Source organism: Rhinoderma darwinii, chromosome 8, assembly GCF_050947455.1.
Source record: "Rhinoderma darwinii isolate aRhiDar2 chromosome 8, aRhiDar2.hap1, whole genome shotgun sequence".
In the NCBI taxonomy this organism is placed as follows: Eukaryota; Metazoa; Chordata; class Amphibia; order Anura; family Rhinodermatidae; genus Rhinoderma; species Rhinoderma darwinii.
In genome coordinates, this window is record NC_134694.1 from 107,286,672 (window position 1) to 107,309,116 (window position 22,445).

The 22,445-nt window shown below is 44.1% G+C and overlaps 1 long non-coding RNA gene across 1 annotated transcript; it reads left to right on the plus strand.

Annotated features, from left to right (window-relative positions):
* The first annotated feature begins 5 nt into the window (after positions 1 to 5).
* On the plus strand, positions 6 to 14,752 carry LOC142659775 (uncharacterized). Its single transcript, XR_012850372.1, has 4 exons — positions 6 to 89; positions 4,260 to 4,320; positions 6,229 to 6,290; positions 14,483 to 14,752. It is a non-coding gene; the product is annotated as an uncharacterized LOC142659775 (long non-coding RNA).
* The last annotated feature ends 7,693 nt before the right edge of the window (positions 14,753 to 22,445 follow it).

The following is a 22,445-nucleotide window of genomic DNA, read 5'->3' on the forward strand; positions in this document are numbered from 1 at the left end:
GATTAGTTCTGATTGGTGAATGGTAGGACCACCCCCTTTCAGCATGGAACTGGCGTTTCCATGAGTCACGTGTGCACGTTTTATTCACGGTTCGGTTTTTTTGCGATGTTATGCGATTGTACATGCGATTTTCTGGTACTCAGGGGAGGAACTATCTGTTGCAGGTTTTCCCCATTGAATTCAGGGCCGGCTCCAGGTTTATGTGGGCCCTTGGGCGACACAGATTTAGTAGGCCCATTTTCGGGGGAAATCACGGCGGCAGTAAAATGTCAGAAAACGTAACGTAGTCAACTGTATCCACCTGTAATCAATCACATCTACGTAACTATCAATCCCCGCTGAGGAAAGTGACTAAATTGCTGCGTTTTTCAGAGATGTCACCATCTCACAGACTTGTGAAAAACGCAGCAAAACACGCACCATTTCCTGCCGCAAAAAAAACGCAGGAAATGGTGCTAGCGGAATTTCCGCTCGTTTCTGCGGAATTGCTGCAGAAATGTTCTGCAGCAATTCCAATACGTGTGGAAATCCCTTATGATGCGGATTTTCCACAACGAGATTAATTGGTAAAATCTTTAGTATTTAAAGGGACAGTGTCATGATTTTTTTTTTTTCATTAGTGTTTTTATTTAATAAAATATTATATTGACTTTATTAAATTTTTCACACAAAAAAGTTTTTTTTATTGACACTTTCTTACTGTACTGGGGGCTGCCATGTTTTATTTCATCTTCCTATGTGTCTCTTAACGACACATACAGAGATGGAATACGACAGCACGGGGCATAGGACACAATGAATGGGAGCCGTTCATTGCCTCTGCTATCTGTCTCTGTACTGCGCAGACGCAGGTCACACAGAAGAAGCCGGTTTGTAGCGTGAAAGAAGGCGCCATTATGAAGCCGGCTGCACTGCAGGTAAGGTGTGTGTGTGTCTCTGTCCCTCTCAGAACCCCGCTCTCGTGACCCCGCCCCTGTCGCTAGATGTACTGTCAGTGTGGACTGTGATCGGGCGAGGAGATGAGGTATCCGTCAGCAGGAGGTTGGGGAGGAGACTGTCAGCAGGATTGTATGGGGACTCTGGAGGAGACTGTCAGCAAGATTGGGTGGGGACGCTGGAGGAGACTGTCAGCAGTATTGGGTGGTGATCCTGGAGGAGACTGTCAGCAGGATGGAGGGATAAAGACATTTAGTAGGAGAGGCATGTAAAATGCGCAAAATAAAATGTGTCAAATACACGGCGTGTGAACCTGTCAACTGAAAAGTAATTCACTTCACTTTCATCACTCTAAGGGCTTATTCACAGGAACGTATAATATGTCCATGCTACGCACGTGGAAATCACGCGCGTCGCACGCACCTATGTTAATGAATGGGGCCGTTCAGACTGTCCGTGAATTTCACGCTACGTGAAACTCACGACATGTCCTATATTTGCCCGTGATGCGCGCTACAGTAGTAAAAACTATGAATGAAAACAGAAAAGCACCACGTGCTTATGTTCACACGCAGTGTTTTCAGGCGTATTTGGGGGCGTTTACGCCTCGAAAAACACCTGAAAAAACGGAAGCTGAACGCCTACAAACATCTGCCCATTGAAATCAATGGGAAAAACAGCATTTAGTTCATACGGGGCGTCTTTTTACGCCTCTGTTTCAAAAAACGGAGCGTAAAAAGACGCTCTGTAATAAAAGTAGCATGTCACTTCTTGAGGCGTTTTTTGGAGCTGATTTTCCATTGAACACTAAGGCTATGTTCACACGGAGTATTTTGGGGGAGGAATATCTGCCTCAAAGTTCCAAACGGAATTTTGAGGCAGATATTCCTCCCCCAAAATACTCCGTGTGAACAGCAATTATCGCGCCGTTTTTCGCCCGCGGCCATTGAGCGCCGCGGGCATAAAACACGCTTTCTCCTGCCTCCCATTGAAGTCAATGGGAGGTCGGAGGCGGAAGCGCCCGAAGATAGGGCATGTCGCTTCTTTTTCCCGCGAGGCAGTTTTACTGCTCGCGGGAAAAAGACGCCGACGCCTCCCATTGAAATCAATGGGAGGCGTTCTCGGGCCGTTTCTGCCGAGTTTTGCGACGCGGTTTCCGCGTCAAAAAACTCGGCAAAAGACCCCGTGTGAACATAGCCTATGAAAAACGCCTCAAAATCAGAGGCTGTTTTCTCTGAAATCAGCTCCATATTTTCAGACGTTTTTTGTTAAGCGTGTGAACATACCCTAAGGGTATGTTCACACGGCAGCGTCCGATACGGCTGAAATTACGGAGCTGTTTTCAGGAGAAAACAGCTCCGTAATTTCAGACGTAATTGCTCGTCCTCGCATTTTGCGAGGCGTGATTGACACTTGTAAATCTTGAGCTGCTCTTCATTGAATTCAATGAAAAACTGCTCAAATTACGTCCGAAGAAAATCACGCAGCTGCGCACCATATGCTGATGACACACGGACCTTTTGCGCGTGCAAAACGCACACGCTCGTGTGAATCCGGCCTAAGGGTATGTTCACACGCAGTGTTTTCAGCTGGATTTTGGGCCGTAAACAGAACGCCTCCAAACATCTACCCAATGGGAAATACGGCGTTCTGTTCCGACTGGGCGGTTTTTTATGCGGCCATTTTCCTAAAACATCACGTAAAAAGACGCCCACCAAAAAGAAGTGCATATCACTTCTTGGAACGTTTTTGGAGCCGTTTTTCATTGACTATAGAAAAACAGCTCCAAAAACAGCCGTAAAAAACGCAGCCAAAAACGCGAGTTTAATTAAAAAATGGCTGAAAATCAGGAGCTGTTTTCCCTTTGTTTAGTAAGCGTGTGAACATACACTTAGCCTTTTGGTGTGTCCTATAACTTCTGCCAGCTGCAGAATCACACCCAAGACGGCTGCCGGACACTGCTTAGCAATTTGAAGACACCTTTTCCTGGCTTGTAAGAGGGGGTGAGGTTCCCTCCCACATTTACGGCAGCTGTGAGTCAGGTTGCTTTGCCTGAGGCCCCATGCACACGACCGTATTTTTGTCCACCCGTAAATACTGGCGTAAATACGGGTCCTTGGTCATACGTATTCGACCCGTATTGCACCAGTATTTACGGACACGTTTTCTCTGCAAAATTGCACTGCACTAATCGGCAGCCCCTTCTCTCTATCAGTTCAGGATAGAGAGAAGGGGCAGCCCTTTCCGGAATTAAAGTAAAAGAAATTCATACTTACCCGGCCGTTACCTTGGTGACGCGTCCCTCTCTTTACATCCATTCCAACCTCCCTGGATTACGTGGCAGTCCATGTGACCGCTGCAGCCAGTGATTGGCTGCAGCGGTCACATGGGCTGAAACGTCATCCCAGGAGGCCGGACTGGAGGAAGAAGCAGGGAGTTCTGGGTAAGTATGAATGTCTTTTTTTTTTTACAACTTTATCTATATTGTGATCGGCAGTCACTGTCCCGGGTGTTGAAAGAGTTACTGCCGATCGTTTTAACTCTTTCAGCACCCTGGACAGTGACTATACACTGACATCGCCTAGCAACGTTCCCATAATTATGGGTGCACACACGTAGTCACCCGTAATTTCAGGAGCCCCATAGAGTTCTATGGGCCTGCCCGTGCCGTAATTACGGCCTGAAATAGGACATGTTCTATATTTTTCAACGGCACGGGCACCTTCCCGTAAGCATACGGGGAGGTACCCGTGGCCAATAGAAGTCTATGGGCCCGTAATTACGGGACGTAATTACGGCCCGTGAGTACGGGCGTTTTTACATTCGTGTGCATTCGGCCTGAATCACCTTGCTGTAATTCTGGGAAGTGCTCCCTCTGGTGGCCAACATAGGAAAACATTTCAAATTATTATTTAATTTTTAATACTTTCCACCATGTGGAAGAAAAAAAAATACAGAAAAAAAAATGTAAAAATATAATAGAAATAAGTAACTTACTTAAAAAAAAAGGTTTCATTCGTGACACATTCCCTTTAAACTACGAGTGAAATAAATACAACAGCTACAGTGTTCTGCATTTACACACATACACACACACACACACATATATACATATATATCACACACACACGTACACATCACACACTATAAATACATGTACACATCACAGACACACAAGAATATGCACATTACATGCACACATTATACACATATAAAGTACACATTGTAAACACACATGCACTTACTTTTTATGTAGGATATTTGGGAAGGCAAACGCTGATGTGAACAGGCACTTACCCAGTTCTCTTTGCTTCTTCGTTAAGGCCGGCCTCCTGGGATGATGTTTCTGCAGGACGTCAGAGGAACGCTTCGCAATGACTACAGGTAAGTATAGTTGTTGTTTTTTTTTTTAGCGTTTCCGCAGGGGACATTCCAAATGAAAAACTGCACCACATTTTCCGCCCCGTGTGAACATAGCCTAACAGCGTGACATCGCAAGTGAATAATATATCATTTCATTTTAATATTTCCGTATGGAGGCAAAAAATAAAATTGCATAGACATGATATTGCGCTGTGATCTATATTAGTGTAATACCCACGCGTTTTGTCAGCGTGGAGCCCAAGCCTTCAGGCTGCAGCAATATATTTTTCCATCGCCACATTCCGAGGGCCATAACGTTTATATTTTTTCATTGACGTAGTCGCACGAGGGCTCGTTTTCTGAGATGTGTTGCATTCTATATTGCGCTATTTACATTTTTGGGGCGGGAAATGCAAAAAAACAACTTCGCCTCTTTTTTTGAAAGATTTTTTTATGCCGTTCTCCATGCATTGTTACGATTGCGGCAATACCATATATGTATACTTTTTTTGTAATATACTTTATAAAACTTTTTTTTTTATTCTTTTGCCATTTTTTCCTCATTGACTGGAGAAAACGGCAATCATGGATTTTACGTACTGAACAGTGATGCCGTTTCCTGGAGAGGCGGTTATAGGAACATTTCCTTTTGATATCCCCACTGGTCTAGGCTGGGTTAGGGTTGAACTATAAGGCCTTGTTTACATTCTGCAGATTTTGCCAGTATGATTTAAGCCCATACCAGGAACGGAACCTAAACATAAGAAATACATAGGAAGACCTTATAGGTCTGCTCTCCGGGATCAATATGATTTGTTCTGTTGTGGGGCAAAGTTTCTGGCTTTGCGGGCCACTGTGGCATACACACCCAGTTCAGTCGATACAGTATAATGCTCCATAGTGCCTCCCCCACACACTATACTGCCCCCATATCTGCCCCATACAGTATAATTCCCCCATAGCTGCCCCCATGGACAGTATAACGCCTCCATAGCAGCGACGCACACAGTGTAATGCCCCCATAGTGCCCCCACGCAGTATAAAGCCCCCACCGCTGCCCCCCATATCCAGTATAATGCCCCCATAGTGCCTAATAAAAATAATAAGATAAATACTCACCTAATCCTCTGCTTTGAATGGCTCGGCACAGACAGGCGAGATGACGTGACTGCATCGCGCTTTTCTGTGCCAAGGCGTTCACAGCCAGCGTTACACAGTCAAGCAGGGAGCTGACACTCCCTGCTCCACCATTAACTGTATCTGCATCCTGAGGGCGCAGATACAGTTGAAAGCGGGACATCGCGGGACATCGCCCGGAATCCGGGACTGTCCCATTGTATCCTCGATGGTTGGGTAGTATGCAAGGTTTTATGGTGATCTAAGTTTATGTGGACTGCATTGAGCCCGTGTAATCCTGGCCTAAGTCGTAATGGTATGTTCACACGCAAACGCAAAATACGTCTGAAATTACGGAGCGGTTTTCAGGCGAAAACAGCTCCTGAATTTCAGACGTAATTGCATGTACTCGTGTTTTTCGCGGCGTCTTTTACGGACGTAATTGGAGCTGTTTTTCATTGGCGTCAATGAAAAACGGCTCCAAAAATATCCCAAGAAAGGTCCTGCACTTCTTTGACGCGGGTGTATTTTTACGCGCCGTCTTTTGACAGCGGCGCGTAAAATGACACCTCGTCTGAAAAGAACATCGTAAAACCCATTGCAAGCAATGGGCAGATGTTTGCAGGCGTAATGGAGCCGTCTTTTCAGGCGTAATCGAGGCGTAAAACGCCCGAATTACCTCTGAAAATAGGCCGTGTGCACATACCCTTAGTGCCAACTCTCCCTGAATGTCCAGGAGACTCCCGGATAAAGGAGAGACCTTCAGGGTGTCTTTTCTTTTCTAAACACCTCTCCCCGTTCCTTCTCTCTCAGATGCCACTTCCCGCTTGTCTGCAGCGGCGCCCTGTAATGAAGGACTGCAGAAACGGCGAGAAGTGAGTATCTGCACATCTGGTCGGGGGTCTTTATTTGTGGCCTCTGGTCTATTTATTTAGGGGTCTGTATTTAATTAGGGGGATTCGCCTGGGGTCTGTAATCATTTTGGGGTATGATGAAGGAGGTCCATATGCACTATTTGTCATTTAATTGGTATATGTTGGGGTATGTCTTATATTAATGTGTAGGGCATAAGGGAAATGTTTTTGCACAGTTGCCTGGCGCTTTTTGACATTTAGCGGCGATTCCAGTATTACATCCTTCTCACATTGAAATGAATGGGAGGAGAAGGCTGCTATACTGTGAATCGCCGCTACAAGTAGAAATGAAGGGGAAGCAGCGTTCGTACGAGCGATGCACCCCCTTCAAAACAGCTGATCAGCGGAGGTCCTGGGAGTCGCGCCCCTACTGAACAGCTATTGATGGCCTATCCTGAGCATCGATTTTTAGGGACTGTATTGAGACCGGAGACCAGCAGAGGGCGCTATATAAAAATAAAACTGTTTTGTACATTCTTTTTCTTGCCAAGTTAAAACAAAAGTTTATTCTGACCCAGTGTGATAATAAAAGGATTGAACACATTGCCTCTCCTCGGGTCTTGTCTGCTATAAATATTCCCAGTTGTTTATTCTTCTTCTTGATAGGGCAGGTCTACAGAGATCTGCTCCAGAAATTCCTTTTCTACCCCTGTTACACCCACATCTGCATTTAGTGCCAATTGTTCAATTCTAATTTTTGACAGCAGGTGGCGCTTGTACCTCATCCATAGTAAAATGGGCATTTTTTTAGTGCCTCGCCTATTCCTTTATATAAGGTGCACCTGCTCGGTTTCTTCTGGGTCCTGTTTTGCATATTTTATCCACAAGATATGCTATAAATGTATGATAAGGGAGGTTCCCAACTATCGAGAGAACAGGGGTTCCCCTGATCCTTGTGCCACCAGGTGAGAGGTCCATCTCCAAGGGGAGACTGAATGGAGTTGTGGCCGCACATACATACAGCTCTATCCATTCAACCGTATGGACGTTAGAGAATCAGCCACATAGCGGCCACCTCTCCATTCAGTCCCTGTCTGGATACGGTAGCTGCCGACCACTTAGCTTGTCGAAACGATGGTCAAGGGATCCCCGTTTTCTCGATAAACTGTGGACATGCCATGACTGGAAAAAATAAAAAATCTCCTTTAACATATATATATTATTTATACGAATGGGGAGATCAGCAGCTGCTAGACACACCTCTTGCACCGCTTATCTTTAGAAAAACAGGTAAAACTGCCACCTTTCCTATCCATTTTTCTCCTAATGGGAGACACTAGGGGGATGGTTGAACCATCTCCATAGACATTAGTAGATTCAGAATCCCAATTTTTATATATAAGGCCAGTAGAGTCTTAAAGGGGTTGTACAGGATTAGGAAAACATGGCTGCTTTCTTCCAAAAACAGCGCCACACCTGACCACAGGTTGTCTGTGGTATTGCAGCTCAGGCCCATTCACTTCAGAGGAGCTAAGCTGCAATACCGGACACAACCTGTGGACAGGTGTGGCGCTGTTTCTGGAAGAAAGCAGCCATGTTTTTCTAATCCTAGACAACCACTTTAAATCTAGTTAAGTGGCATAAAAATGGAGGTCGCAGAAGTTGGAACCAAACAGATCAATGGTCGTCCCAGGGGAAATGTGTCATCAATTTGCCAGGAATAAGGAATTCTGGGATAGTCAACCACTGACTGCCACATCTGCAAAATTTTATTGAGTGGCGCCAAGCCAACAGAAAATAAAAAGTTACAGTCCAAAACTTTCCCTTTAATTTTCATAGTATATGCCACCCTCATGCCACTTGATATCATAGACGGTTAAAGCCGAGTCTCAGGTACAGCTGGTTGCATTGGGCTTGGCATTTAAAGAGTTACTGCATTGAATGTGGAGGCCAAGTGTTGTATGACTGAAGTGAGACGTGTGTGTGAAGTTCTCCAGATTTGGATCATATATGAACATTCCACTCTGTGCAAATAACGCCCCCCACCCCCGCAATCCTTACACTTACACGGAGTTTCCTTACACCCCCTTACTTATGGGGCACACCCAGGCACGCACGGGTCACCTGGAGGTTATGCCCAGAGAATACCTCAGGAATTAAACGCACACAACTCACCAATGTCATTAATTACACACTCAGAAAATATGCTGCGAGGACAATGGAGGGAAGCGATGCTGAGCGGGATGAGAGATTTTCTAGGAATTTATAGCAAGGATTCCTAGTCAACACCATGGGGTTTGTTACTTCAGTGGCTGTTGCCTGATGTATTATGAGGTGTTATGTATAATGTAAATCTGGACAATTCCCCTCTGGTTATGTTTAACCTCGTTACGTCTCATGCCACGACCGTGTGCGCCATCCGAGTCCCGTCAGTGATCCGAGGAAAGATAGGACATGGTGTATCTTTCCTGGGATCGGAGACTCGGACCATTTTTCACAGACCCGATGCACCCGCTAAAGTGAATGGCTCCGTGGAGATTATCGGGTGCCACTCGGATGCCGTCAAAAACGGCCCGAGTGGCACAACGGTCGGGTGCAAGAGACCTTATATCCTATCAATTACGCTGTATCATACTGCACTATGTCAGACACAGGCTGGAGATTTAGGGTCTTTCAGGACCCCTCTGAGTCTGTTCTGGGCTTCATTATTGAAGGCGTTTCTCGTTATGGTAACTTATTGTCAGGAGGGTTCCCCTACCAGGTTGGCACAAGCTTTCTCGGTGCCCAAGACAAGGTTTCAAGAAGCACCCTCACCCATGGTACCTAAAATTTAGCATGATCAGCTATCAGCCGTGCACATTTGGCTTTGCTGGGAATTCATGTTATGTTTACGGAAATCCGAGTTCTAAGGGTATGTGCGCACACAAAATCAAGAACGTCTGAAAATACGGAGCTGTTTTCAAGACTCTATAAAAAAACGGCTCAAAAAACGTCCCAAGAAGTGTCATGCACTTCTTTGTCGCGGCCGTTTTTTTTAAAAACGGGCGCGAAAAAAATGTCCCATCGGAATGGAACACCGTTTTTCCAAATTGAAATCAATGGGCAGATGTTTGGAGGCGTTCTGCTTCCGATTTTTCTGCCATTTTTCGGGGACGTTTACGGCCCGAAAAACGGCTGAAAACACTCCGTGTGAACATACACTAAGAGGGGGGTCCTCTGTTCAGGTTCCTCATCTCTTGGTCAGAGTGGAGAGCGGTTATAAAGAGCGCTTCTTGCTCTGGATGACCTGCCCTGTCCTACATTAGGGTATGTTCACACGCACTAATTACGGATGTAATTCGGGCGTTTTTGCCCCGAATTACGTCCGAAAAATGTGCTTCGATAGCGTTGACAAACATCTGCCCATTGAAAGCAATGGGCTGACGTTTGTCTGTTCACACGAGGCGTATATTTACGCGCCGCTGTCAAATGACGGCGCGTAAATAGACGCCCGTGTCAAAGAAGTGACCTGTCACTTCTTTGGGCGTAATTGGAGCCGTTATTAATTGACTCCAATGAAAAGCAGCGCCAATTACGTCCGTAATGGACGCGACGTTCAAGCGCCTGCACATGCCGTTACGGCTGAAATTATGGGGATGTTTCCTCCTGAAAACATCCCCGTAATTTCAGCCGTTACGGACGCTGCCGTGTGAACATACCCTTACACAGACAACGCATTGATTTGACTGGGCACTGTGTAAAGCGTAATGTGCCCTGTGGTGGCGCTGCAGGAAAGTCGAGAAATTACTGCCAGGTTTCCCCACAGATTACAGCTGATTGCTGGAGGTCCCAGCCTGAGGACACTTTATGATCAGTTTATTATCAGGCTACACTTCTATTCTATAGGGATTGTCCAAGCAGAGAACCCCTTTAAAGCTGCTAAATGGAAACAATGGGTGGGATGTATTTCTCATGTTTACAATGGGCACTTGTCTTCCGCTGCCCCAGGGGTTCCTAACAATAAAATAAGGCAACCTATAATATAAAATAAGTTGGCTCAAACCAGATCCCCATCCTAAAAGCATGATAATTAACAGAGGTGTAACATGAAGCTCCTGGGCCCCAATGCAAAATCTTCAGCATGGCCCCCACATACCATCTATCACTTATAATGCTATTGTCTTCTTATGTGGCAGACGGGACTTTCTGCCCACAGGCACCAGAGCCCAGGTTTGACTGATTCCTCTTTACCTCCTATGGCTATTCCCCTGCTTATTAACATGTCCCTCAAAAAGATACCTAAAAAATACAACTTGTCTCTAGAGATGCGCAAATTTTCCGGTCCAGGGGTCGGATATGCACCGATCATATACTGATGACCTGTCTAGTGGATAGGTCATCAGTTGTCAGAAAGTGGAAAACCCCTTTAAGGACCTTCTACACGGGCCAATAATCAGGCAGACGAGTGTTCATACGAACGCTCATTCCCGATCAAACGGGGCAACGATCAGCCGATGAACGATCAAACGCTCATTCATCGGCTGATCTGCTTGTTTACCCAGCCAATAAAATAGTCGCAAGTCGGCAGTAAACAGGAAGATGTACTGCTGACATAATGGAAACGTGTGGGGACGAACGATCGTAGTAACGATCACCCGTCCCCACGCATTACTGATCATTGCTCCTTGTAAAAGCAGTCTCCTCGATCGGTGCTCGTTTTCACAGCCCATATCGGGCTGTCTGAACGGACCCTTAGATGTGATTGATATTATGGTGATCTGGTGTGCTAGATACACACAGGACCCACTCTCACCGGGCCGTCAGTTCAGTTCAGTCACGGATTCTGCTGATTGCGAACGATGCAGCTTCTATCTATACAGGATACATAAAAGCTGCATCTGAACAACGATTGAACAATTTTAAAAATGTTTAAAAACACCAAAAACATACATTTAATATATATAAAAAATCCTACAAAGATGTACAAAACTTTTAAAGCTAAATGAAAAGTAACTAAAAACTGCAACTTTTACCCCATCTAACCTTTATATGAATATAGTTGGAATTTCTAACCATTTAAAGGGGTAGAATTAGAAAAACGTAGCTGCTTTCTTCCAAAAACAGCGCCACACCTATACCAGTATTTCCCCTGGGAGGCTGCAACCTCCATTTCTATGCCACTGAACTAGGGGTTGATTAACCCCTATCCGCACCAGGACGTAACTGTACGTCGTTGCAGGAAGTTACTTCCCGCACGAGGACGTACAGTTACTGAGTTAATCCCGGTGCACACTGTCGGCGACAGTGTGCACCGGGAACCAGGAGGTCAGCTGTCGCCGACAGCTGACACTCCCCTCTTGCCGGCCAGCGGTCCTTTGCCGCTGATTTCGGCGCATTAACCCCTTAAATTCGGCGATCGGGTGCAATCGCCGAATTTTAGGGGTTTCTAACATATCGGCAGACCCCCGTCCGAAATCGCGGGGTCTGCCGATAGTTAGTATGGCAAACGGAAGCCAAACAATGGCTTCCGGGTCTGCCATGGACAGAAGCCCATCAGGACCAACCTTCGGCTGGTCCTGATAGGCTTCCTGTCAGAGTGACAGAAAGTCACTGTGCCGTTCCCGATGCACACTGTCGGCGACAGTGTGCATCGGGAACTTGGAGATCAGCTGTCCCCGACAGCTGACACTCTCCAGTGTTGCCGATCAGCGGCTCATCGCCGCTGATTTCGGCAATTAACCCGTTACATGCGGGGCTCGATTGCGATCTCCGCATGTAGCGGGTTTGTAGCGCATCAGCAGCCCCCATGCAATCGTGGGGGCTTCTGATGCTTGTGATGGCACCTGGGGGCCAGACAACGGCCCCCAGGTCTGCCATGTATGTCAGCCTATGAGGATTAGCCTCTGCTGATCCTCGTAGACCAACTGTCAGAGTGACTGTGACGTCACACTGACAGTTGGAATACATTACACTACCTAGGTAGTATAATGTATTCTAGCAGCGATCAGAGCTGCAGGTCAAAAAAAGAAAGTGTAAAAAGTAAAAAAAAAAGTTAATAAACAAAAATATAAAGTGTAAAAAGTAAAAAAAAGTTAAGAAAAATGTTTTATAAAAGTGTAAAAATAAAAGGTTTTGTTTTCCTATAATAAGTCATTTATTATAGGGAAAAAATGAAAACGTTAAAAAAAAGTACACATATTTGGTATCGCCGCGTTCGTAACGACCCAATCTATGAAACTATAATGTTAATTTTTCCGCACGGTGAACGCCGCAAACAAAATAAACTGAAAACGGTCAGCATCGCTATTTTTTGGTCACCACCCCTCCCAAGATATAGAATAAAAAGTGATCAAAAAGTTGCATTTACCCCAAAATGGTACCAATGAAAACTACAACCCGTCCCGCAAAAAACAAGACCTCCCACAGCTTTTTTGACGAAAAAATAAAAAAGTTACGGCTCAGAATAGCGTGTCCCAGAAAATAAATTATTTTATAGAAACTTCATTTTATTGTGCAAACGCTGCAAAACTTAAAAAAAACTATACACATATGGTATCGGCGTAATCGTACCGACCGGCAGAATAAATTAAAACGTAATTTATTGCGCACGGTGAACGCTGTAATAAATAAAGAATTTAAAGCGCCAAAATCGCTGTTTTTTGGTCACCCTAGCTCTAAAAAAGATCCTGAGGGGCCAAAATGCTCACTATACCCCTAGAAAAATTCCTTGAGGGGTGTAGATTCCAAAATAGGGTGACTTTTGGGGGGTTTCCACTGTTTTGGTCCCTCCGGGGCGTTGCAAACCCGACATGGCACTGAAAACCAATCCAGCAAAATCTGCTTCAAAAAATCCAAAAGGCGCTCCCTCCCTTCTGAGCCCTGCTGTGGGTCCAAACATCAGTTTACGACCACATATGGGGTATTGGCGTAATCGGGAGAAATTGCTTTACAAATGTTGGGCGGCTTTTTCTCCTTTATTCCTTGTAAAAATGAAAAAATTCTATGTTTCCACAGAAAAATAGGTGATTTTCATCTTCACAGACTAATTCCACTAAAGTCTGCAAAAAAACTGTGGGGTCAAAATGCTAACTATACCCCTAGAAAAATGCCTTGAGGGGTGTAGTTTCCAAAATGGGGTCACTTTGGGGGGGTTTCGGCTGTTTAGGTACCACAAGACCTCCTCAAACCTGACATGGTGCCTAAAATATATTCCTAAAAAAAGGAGGCCCCGAAATCCACTAGGTGCTCCTTTGCTTCTGAGGCCTGTGTTTCAGTCCATTACCATACTAGGGCCACATGTTGGATATTTCTAAAATCTGCAGAATCTGGGCAATAAATATTGAGTTGCGTTTCTCTGGTAAAACCTTCTGTGTTACAGATTTTTTTTTATTACAAATGAATTTCGGCAAAAAAAATGAAATTTGTAAATTTCACCTCTACTTTGCCTTAATTCCTGTGAAACGCCTAAAGGGTTAAAATATTTTCTGAATGTGGTTTTGAATACCTTGAGGGGTACAGTTTTCAAAATGGGGTGATTTATGGGGACTTTCTAATATATAAGGCCCTCAAAGCAACTTCAGAACTGAACTGGTCCCTGAAAAAATAGCCTTTTGAAATTTTATTGAAAATATGAGAAATTGCTGCTAAAGTTCTAAGCCTCGTAACGTCCTCGAAAAATAAAAGTACGTGAAAAAAAATGATGCAAACATAAAGTAGACATATAGGAAATGGTAACTAGTAACTATTTTGTGTGGTATTACTATCTGTTTCACAAGCAAATACATTTAAGTTTAGAAAAATGCAAATTTTTGCAAATTTTTGCTAAAATTTGAAGTTTTTCACAAATAAATATTGAATTTATCGACCAAATTTTTTCACTAACATAAAGTACAATATGTCACGAGAAAACAATCTCAGAATCGCTTGGATAGGTAAAAGCATTCCGGAGTTATTACCACATAAAGTGACACATGTCAGATTTGAAAAAATAGGCTGTGTCCTGAAGGCCAAAACAGGCTGTGTCCTAAAGGGGTTAAAGGGGTTGTCTAGGGTTAGAAAAACATGGCTGCTTTCTTCCAGAAACAGTGCCACACCTGGTGTGGTCTGGTATTGCAGCTCAGCTCCGTTGAAATGAACGGGACAGGTGTGGTGCTGTTTTTGGAAGAAAGCAGCCAAGTTTTCATCCTGTACAACCCCTTGATTTACTGTATATTTACAGGTAATTTTCTTTTTAGGGAAGAATACTTTAAATATGAGTTTCTAATAGAATGCACAGGGCATCTGCTGCCTCCCAAAACCTGGAATTTGAGACGCGCTTCCTTGCTTAGTTTTCCACCACTGTTTTCTGGTTTTGGAGAAATGATGAGCCTCACGTCTCATTCCTGCTCACTCACAGAACTCTGTAATCTGCTGATCCTATGACCCGGCATACTTGCACTCTGCTGTGGAATCTGGGGCAGCCCTGGCAGGAGAGGGTGGGGTTTTTGGTTTTCTTGCCAGGGACTGCATGGAATAGAAAGAAGAATAAACTATTCTCACAACTTCAATATCTGTGAAATGTCATTATTTAGTAAATACGTCTCTTTAATCTCTAATCTTTAGGACTGGTCTACTCCTGGCCTTGGTGACTGCACCAATTTTACGCCGGGAAAGCTCCCAGCGTACACGCTTAGTGCAGTTGCACACGACCGACTGTCACTCGGGCCATTTTTCACGGCATCCAAGTAGCACGGATCCATTCAATTTAACGGGTGAATTGGTTCTGTGAAAACTGACCTGTTTCTCTGATTCGTGGAAAGATAGGACATGTCCTATCTTTCCACGGATCACTGACGGGACCCGGCCGGCATATGAGGCGTTAGTGTTTCCATAAGGCTTCATTCATTTAAAAAAGTATTTTTGGCCTTCGTCGGGCTTGTATAGTCGGAATACCGCAAAAAAGGTATGGAATATCGTAGTAGACTACACCATTCCATACAACTGTATATAGTAAAATACGTATAAACCGCGTGCTCTACTTTTTAAAAAATTGGTGCCTATGGACGACGTATCCCACTGCACGCCTATACATTTGGAAATATGTCGCTTCCTCACGTCAGAGATGTACATCGGGAGCTTTTCCTGGCATAGACGTCAAATGTAGGGCCATAGCGTGATGTGAACAGGGCCTTACCTGTCTCTTTCAAACAATAGAATTGTTCTATTGGTAAATTACAATAAATTATTCCTCCTGGAAATGTATGAATAGCTGACAACTGGAGGTCACCATTCCCCTTATCAATGGGGTGCGTCCTCATATACTCTGACAGTGTCGAATCTGTGCTGGCAATGTCACACAGTATAGGGGTACACCATACTAAAAAGGGGAATGGTAACACCCAACTTATTCATACATTTTCAGGAGGAATAACAGAGGAAAAAAGATGTATGTGATCCTGTTAGGCCCATATTGACAGGGATGATACATTGCAATACAGAAGTTTTTTATAAAATCGATCAAAGGATTGCAAGTTCAAGTCCCCTAGTGGGACTAAAAGGAATAATAAAAAAAAAAGTTCAATCAAGTGTATTAAAAAAAAACACCTTTGTCCCTTATAAAATGTTTTCATTTTTGGAAAAAGAGTGTAAAAAACCCCCCAAAAAAACACAATTAGTATCGCTGCAATCATAACGACCCTACAATAAAATGAATATGTTATTTATTATACATAGCGAACAAAGTTTAACAAACAACTAAAAAACTGTGGCTGAATTTCTGTTATATTAATAAATAATTTCTTTTCTAGCCCAAAATGGTGCCAATGAAACTACAACTGGTCTCGCAAAATACAAATCCTCATACGGATACGTAGTCAGAAAAATAAAAAAATGATGGCTCTCAGAGTGCGGTGATGAAAAAAAGGGCAAAATCCTGATGCTTAAAATAGGCCACGTCCGGCCACGTCCACAAGAGCATAGATTCAATGGGAGAAAGATTGAAAAACCAATTCATTTTATGGATTAGCGTTTTTTTAGTTTTTATGGTCTAAAGCTAAAATGATGTTTTTGTATCCATTTAACCATGGAATTGAAAGGGAACTGTAAAAAGGGTTGTCTCGTCATCACCTCCTCTTTTGGGAATGAAGCTGGACTGGCAATGTTTTTTTATTGTTGTAGATAAGATTGCGGCCGGCCACGTACTGTATTTATGTAATATTACGTGCCATATGAATGGCGGTTCATGTAATGCAAGGTTGGGCTGGGTCCGCTGATAAATAGCGGATCTCTGCTGTATCTCATAAAGACGGGTCCCAAAGGGATGAAGTCCCTCCATGACCACATATGACCTAATAAGGCATTTGGGAAGCAGAAAAACCCAAACCCTTTAACGAAACCTTCAATAATTATTTTTCCAAAACCTGTAAACAAAACCACTTATGTGAACAATTCTTATTTTTGGAAATAACTGTATAACCTTGTCCGACCTTGGCACTTTGTAAATAGAGCTTCTATTGTTCGTCTTCTATTCTCTTAGGGTATGTTCACACGCTTAGCAAAAAACGGCAGAAAATGCGCAGCTGTTTTCAAGGGAAAACAGCTCCTGATTTTCAGCCGTTTTTTAAGCAAACTCGTGTTTTTCGCACCGTTTTTTACGGCCGTTTTTTTTATAGAGTCAATGAAAAACGGATCCAAAAATGGCTCAAAAAGTGACATGCAGTTCTTTTTTGCGGGCGTTTTTTGTTGGAACCGAACGCCGTTTTTTCCATTGAAATCAATCGGCAGATGATTGGAGGCGTTCTGCTTCCGACTTTTCGGCCGTTTACGGGCCGGAAATTAGCCGTGTGAACATACCCTTAGATGGTACTTTCAAGGTAGAAATATACCCAGTATGTAAAAGACATTACAAGATGTGCGGTCTCTATCCTCTGAACACTAATCTTCTCCCGTGTCCCAGCATGCCTCTGTCCTGAAACTTTTCTCAATAATAATAACTGTTACTTGAACATGTTGAGACAGAGCGATGTCTGGATACTGTACTATGCAGCTCCAAACACTATACACAATGGGCTTCACTTACACAATGCAAAAGGTACAAAGAGAAAATGTATGAGGTTTGGTTCCCCGTCCCTCACGTGATATGCCGAAAGAGTGAAGCTTGTAAGGGCATGACCACACATGGCGGAATTCCTCCGCAACTGTCCGCATCAATGCCGCACAGAATCTGCGTTGCAGATTCTGCAGCGGATCTGCACAAAATGTGCAGAAAATTGATGCGGACTGGCCGCTGCGGACTGCAGGAAAAGTGCTTCTCTTCTCCCTATTCAGTGCAGGATAGAGAGAAGGGACAGCACTTTCCCTAGTGAAAGTCAAAGAAATTCATACTTACCGCCCGTTGTCTTGGTGACGCGTCCCTCTTTCGGCATCCGGCCCGACCTCCCTGGATGACGCTCCAGTCCATGTGACCGCTGCAGCCTGTGCTTGGCCTGTGATTGGCTGCAGCCGTCACTTACACTGAAACGTCATCCTGGGAGGCCGGACTGGAGACAGACGCAGGGAGTTCTCGGTAAGTATGAACTTATATTTTTTTTTACAGATACATGTATATTGAGATCGGTAGTCACTGTCCCGGGTGCAGAAACAGTTACTGCCGATCGCGTAACTCTTTCAGCACCCTGGACAGTGACTATTTACAGTCTCCTAGCAACGCTCCCGTCATTACGGGAGCCCCATTGACTTCCTCAGTCTGGCTGTAGACCTAGAAATACATAGGTCCAGCCAGAATGAAGAAATGTCATGGTAGTAAAAACAATACGCTCCGCAGCACACATAAGATCTGCGGACTTCATTGCGGAATTTTGACTCTCCATTGAAGTCAATGGAGAAATTCCGCCATGAGTCCGCAACCAGTCCGCCACTGCTCCGCAACAGACAGAGCATGCTGCGGACACCAAATTCCGCTCCGCAGCCTATGCTCCGCAGCGGAATTGTACGCATCGTGTAAACGAACACTGCTAAATTAAAGTGAAAGTCAATGGAGAAACGGCTCCGCTGCGGATTAACGCTGCGGAGTGTCCGCAGCGGAATTTAAGTGAAATTCCGCTATGTGTGAACCCGCCCTAACATTGATCTTTCCAATCTACTCTATTATATATATTCTCCATGGTCATGGAGTATTTGATCACTTGGTCACCCACCTGCATCAACCTACCTCCCTTCTATGATTCTTCATGTCTGTCAATCTTTGGTATGTGACTCCTATAATTAGGACTTTTGTGCCTTCTTTTTCAAGGGTAATGCACTGCCACATGGAAATAGCACATCCACCTGACAGCCCACATACATATCCAGGGGGCTACCAATCAAGGGGGTAACATGAGGATGGCAGGCCTCTATGTGGCCGAGCAGATGAGGATGAGGGAGAAAGACATTGCACCATGGTGAGGGGGGGGGGGGTGGCATTGCAAGTTTTTTCATTTTTTAACAAATACTGAGACATTTGCTTTTGTGGTCTTAAAATTGCTCTAAATGCCGTTGCCGCCACAGGGCAGGCCATTGGGATGATAGGTGTGGAGGGGCCATCACCAGCGCTATATGGACCCCTTGTCTACCCCACCGACAGCCACAGTGGCGGCCTGGGGGGACCTCTGGTTTGTGGTCGTAGAACGAACACTAAAATTTGGCTGTATCGCTGGCTATAGCTATAATAATAATGTTTTCCTTCACTGACCGCAAGCAGAAATCTCAAAGTTAAAATGGTGACGAATTGAGAACATAATATTTTAGAAAATTGCTTTTCATCATATAATAGATACGCTGTATTTACATCAGACAGGGACGCGTGGATTTTGGATGTGTATTTCCTGCGAATTTCACTCTTTACATTACAAAGTTAAAGTTTTGCTGCAAATTACAGTACAATACATGTAAAAGTTTTCAATGCCCCATTCACACGTAGCAGATTTTTCAGGATCATGCGGCTGATTTTCAGCAAGTATGTGACTTTGAGGCAGTGGTTATTTGTGCCCTCCTTACCAGGCGGCCCCCTTGTGTTACCCGCTGCTCTGACTGTGGAGACGTTTCCTTGTGGAGAGTGTGAGTCATACTCTGTGATTCACGAGCGCTGCCAATGTTATAGAACATGTTATTCCTAAGAAAAACAGCAATATTCCGGGGCTGGGACGGAAAAATCAGCAAGGAACAGAGGTCTCGGTAACAATGTGTACTGCTTGTATGGGGGAGCGGCTCCATGTCAGTGCACCGAGCTATAATGCCCCCCATGAGGAAGCTTCACTATCAGGGTCCACTTCTGAATGGACATCAAAGGGGTTCCCCACTTTTACACATGGTCAAAGTTCTGCCGATTTTCAGCTCTGTTCAGACCACATTTGTGCTGCACGTTTATACATGAACATTTCTAAAGGCTCTAACTGATTTGACAAATACGAAAAGAGTGTCCTTAAGGCTGTGCACATTAGCAGTGCACCTTTTTTTTCACAATATTAAAAAGCACAGACAACTACTAATTCTTAAAGTACGTGTACGCCAGCTATGAGGGGGTGTACGGAACACAAAAGCATGTAATATGCATAGCAACTTGCGCCATATTTATTATACCAAGTGCCCCATTCTGATAAATTTGCCAGAATTTGCTTCATTAGGGTATGTTCGCACAGGGCGAAGACGCTGCGTAAAAGCACACAGCGTATCCGCCCTGATTGTGGTGCACCAAATTGTGGTGCAGTTTTTCGGCCGGAATGTCCACTGCGGAAAATTGCACATAAAAAAATATGTTTCATCCCATGTGACCGATGCAACCTGAGATTGGCTGCAGCAGTCACATGGGATGAAACGCCATCCCAGGAGGCCGGGCTGCAGGACGAAGAAGCACAGAATTCTGGATAAGTATAAGAATTTTTTTTTCTTAGTTGCGATTTTTGCGTGCGGAATTGCTGCTTTTCCGCTGCAAAAATTGTAACATCTGCTATTTATTGTTGGTTTTACATCCCCATTGAATTCCATGGGGTAAAACCTGCAACAAAAAGGCAGCGATTACGCAAATACAATTGACGTAAATTGTTCATATCTCATCCACTTTGCGGCTACTGTATTATGCTGTGGATTTTCTGCAATGAAATCCGTTGCGGAGAATCTGCAGTATTTATGTTACGTGTGAGCTTACTCTTAGGGTATGTGCACACGCAAAATAAAAAATGTCTGAAAATACGGAGCTGTTTTCAAGGGAAAACAGTTTCTGATTTTCAGACGTTTTTTAATTATACTCGCGTTTTTCGCTGCGTTTTTTACGGCCGTTTTTGGAGCTGTTTTTCTATAGAGTCAATAAACAACGGCTGAAGAAGAGACACGCACTTATTTTTCGCGGCCGTTTTAAAAAATGGCCGCGTAAAAAACGCCCCGTCGGAACAGAACGCCGTTTTTGCCATTGAATTCAATGGGCGGATGTTTGGAGGCGTTTTGCTTCCAATTTTTCAGCTGTTTTTAGGGGCGTTTACGGCCCGAAAAACGTCTGAAAACACTATGTGTGCACATACCCTTATTCTGAGAACCGTTTATCCAGTTAAACACCTTATTGCTATGTTTATACATACGTGCCCCTTTAAATGACAGTAAATCAGATGCCAGCACTACTTTTATACATAACCCCCCCCCCCCCCACTGTGGTCATTCAGGATGCAGCATCACTTTTCTGATCTGATGGCGTTCCTATTGTACTCATGTCCCACATATAATTCATATCCCCTCTGCGCCAGAATTTCCTCACATTTGTAAACACTCTTTGCAAGTACTAGATGTTTATAATATGCAGACATAACCTGGGTAATCGGCAGCATCGCAGCAGACGGGTCAGTGCAGAGTATTGGAAGACAATGGTGTAAATGCGGAGATCTGTGGGCGTTAGCTCTTGGACACAGGCCAGCAACTTCAGGTACATATGTGGTAAATATAAATAGGCCGGCAATATATAGCTTTAGGTATGAGGGGAAAAAAGACTGCTAAAAAAACAAACAAACCATGGGATAGAAGAACCTGGGCCAGACTGAGGATATGACATGGCTTAGAAGAATGACCATATGTCTTACAGCTGTTCTATTATATATATAATAGTATGAGTCACCTTGATGATAGTAGGAATATTAAAGCGAATCACCACCTTTTATCATCATGTCATTTTTAGCTACAAAATCCGGTGCTGAATAATTTTTTAATTTATCTTTATTGGGGACGGAGCTCCGTTTTTTTTGATACAGAGCTCCAAATCCCCTGCAGGGACAGATTTAAAAAATAATGTTCTCTACCTGCAGTCACCACTAGGGGAGCGTAGTACATTCTGTCTTATTATTGAATTCATTGTGTAACAGTATGCAGTTAGCTCCTGAGCTCCCTCTAGTGGTGACTGCAGGTAGCCAGCATATTATTTTATAAACCTATGCCTAAGCAGAGCATTGCTTTGTATCGGGAACATAAGGTTCCGATCACTATAAAAATATATTAAGAAATTAATCAACACAGAATTTTGAACCAATTTAGATAATTTAGAGGATGTTTACTTTCTGGTTGTATTCACACATGCAATTTTTGTTAAAACGCCATTCACTTGCATTGTAGGTACTCTATTGCACTATTTCTGTGCAGAATACTCAATGTATAGACCCAGCCAAAGACTTTCTTTGTTTCTTTTTCTTCCTTTTGTATCCACTATTTTTGGCTAAAAAAACCTGAATGTGTGAATCCATATATTTGATCAGTATTTTGGATACGTTTTTATAAGACAAAATTCGGGGCGAATGCAAAAAAGAGGAGTATATATGTGTAACGGCCGCGGTCGCAGACCCCTTTCATCCTGCCGACGTCTTCCTCCCCGAGGAGGCACATGCGACCGCCCTGTCCTGCAGTGACCACGTGTTAAGAATTGACTAATTGCTCCCAGATCACCCTGGACTATAAGAAGGGCCCTGCCTCTTCACTCCTTGCCTGAGCATTGTTAGTAATTCCCATGTAAGTCTTTGCAAATGGTCCCTTAGTGTTTACCCGGTTCCCAGTGTTCCCGTGCCCTTCTTCGCGTATCCTGTATCCCGTGCTGTATTATTGCTCCTGAGCCTGTTAGTGATTGGAGTCGTGTCCTGCTGCTCCTGTTGTCATCCGCCACATCTGGCACAACCTACTGCACGTGTTGTCGTCCGCCACGTCTGGCACAACCTG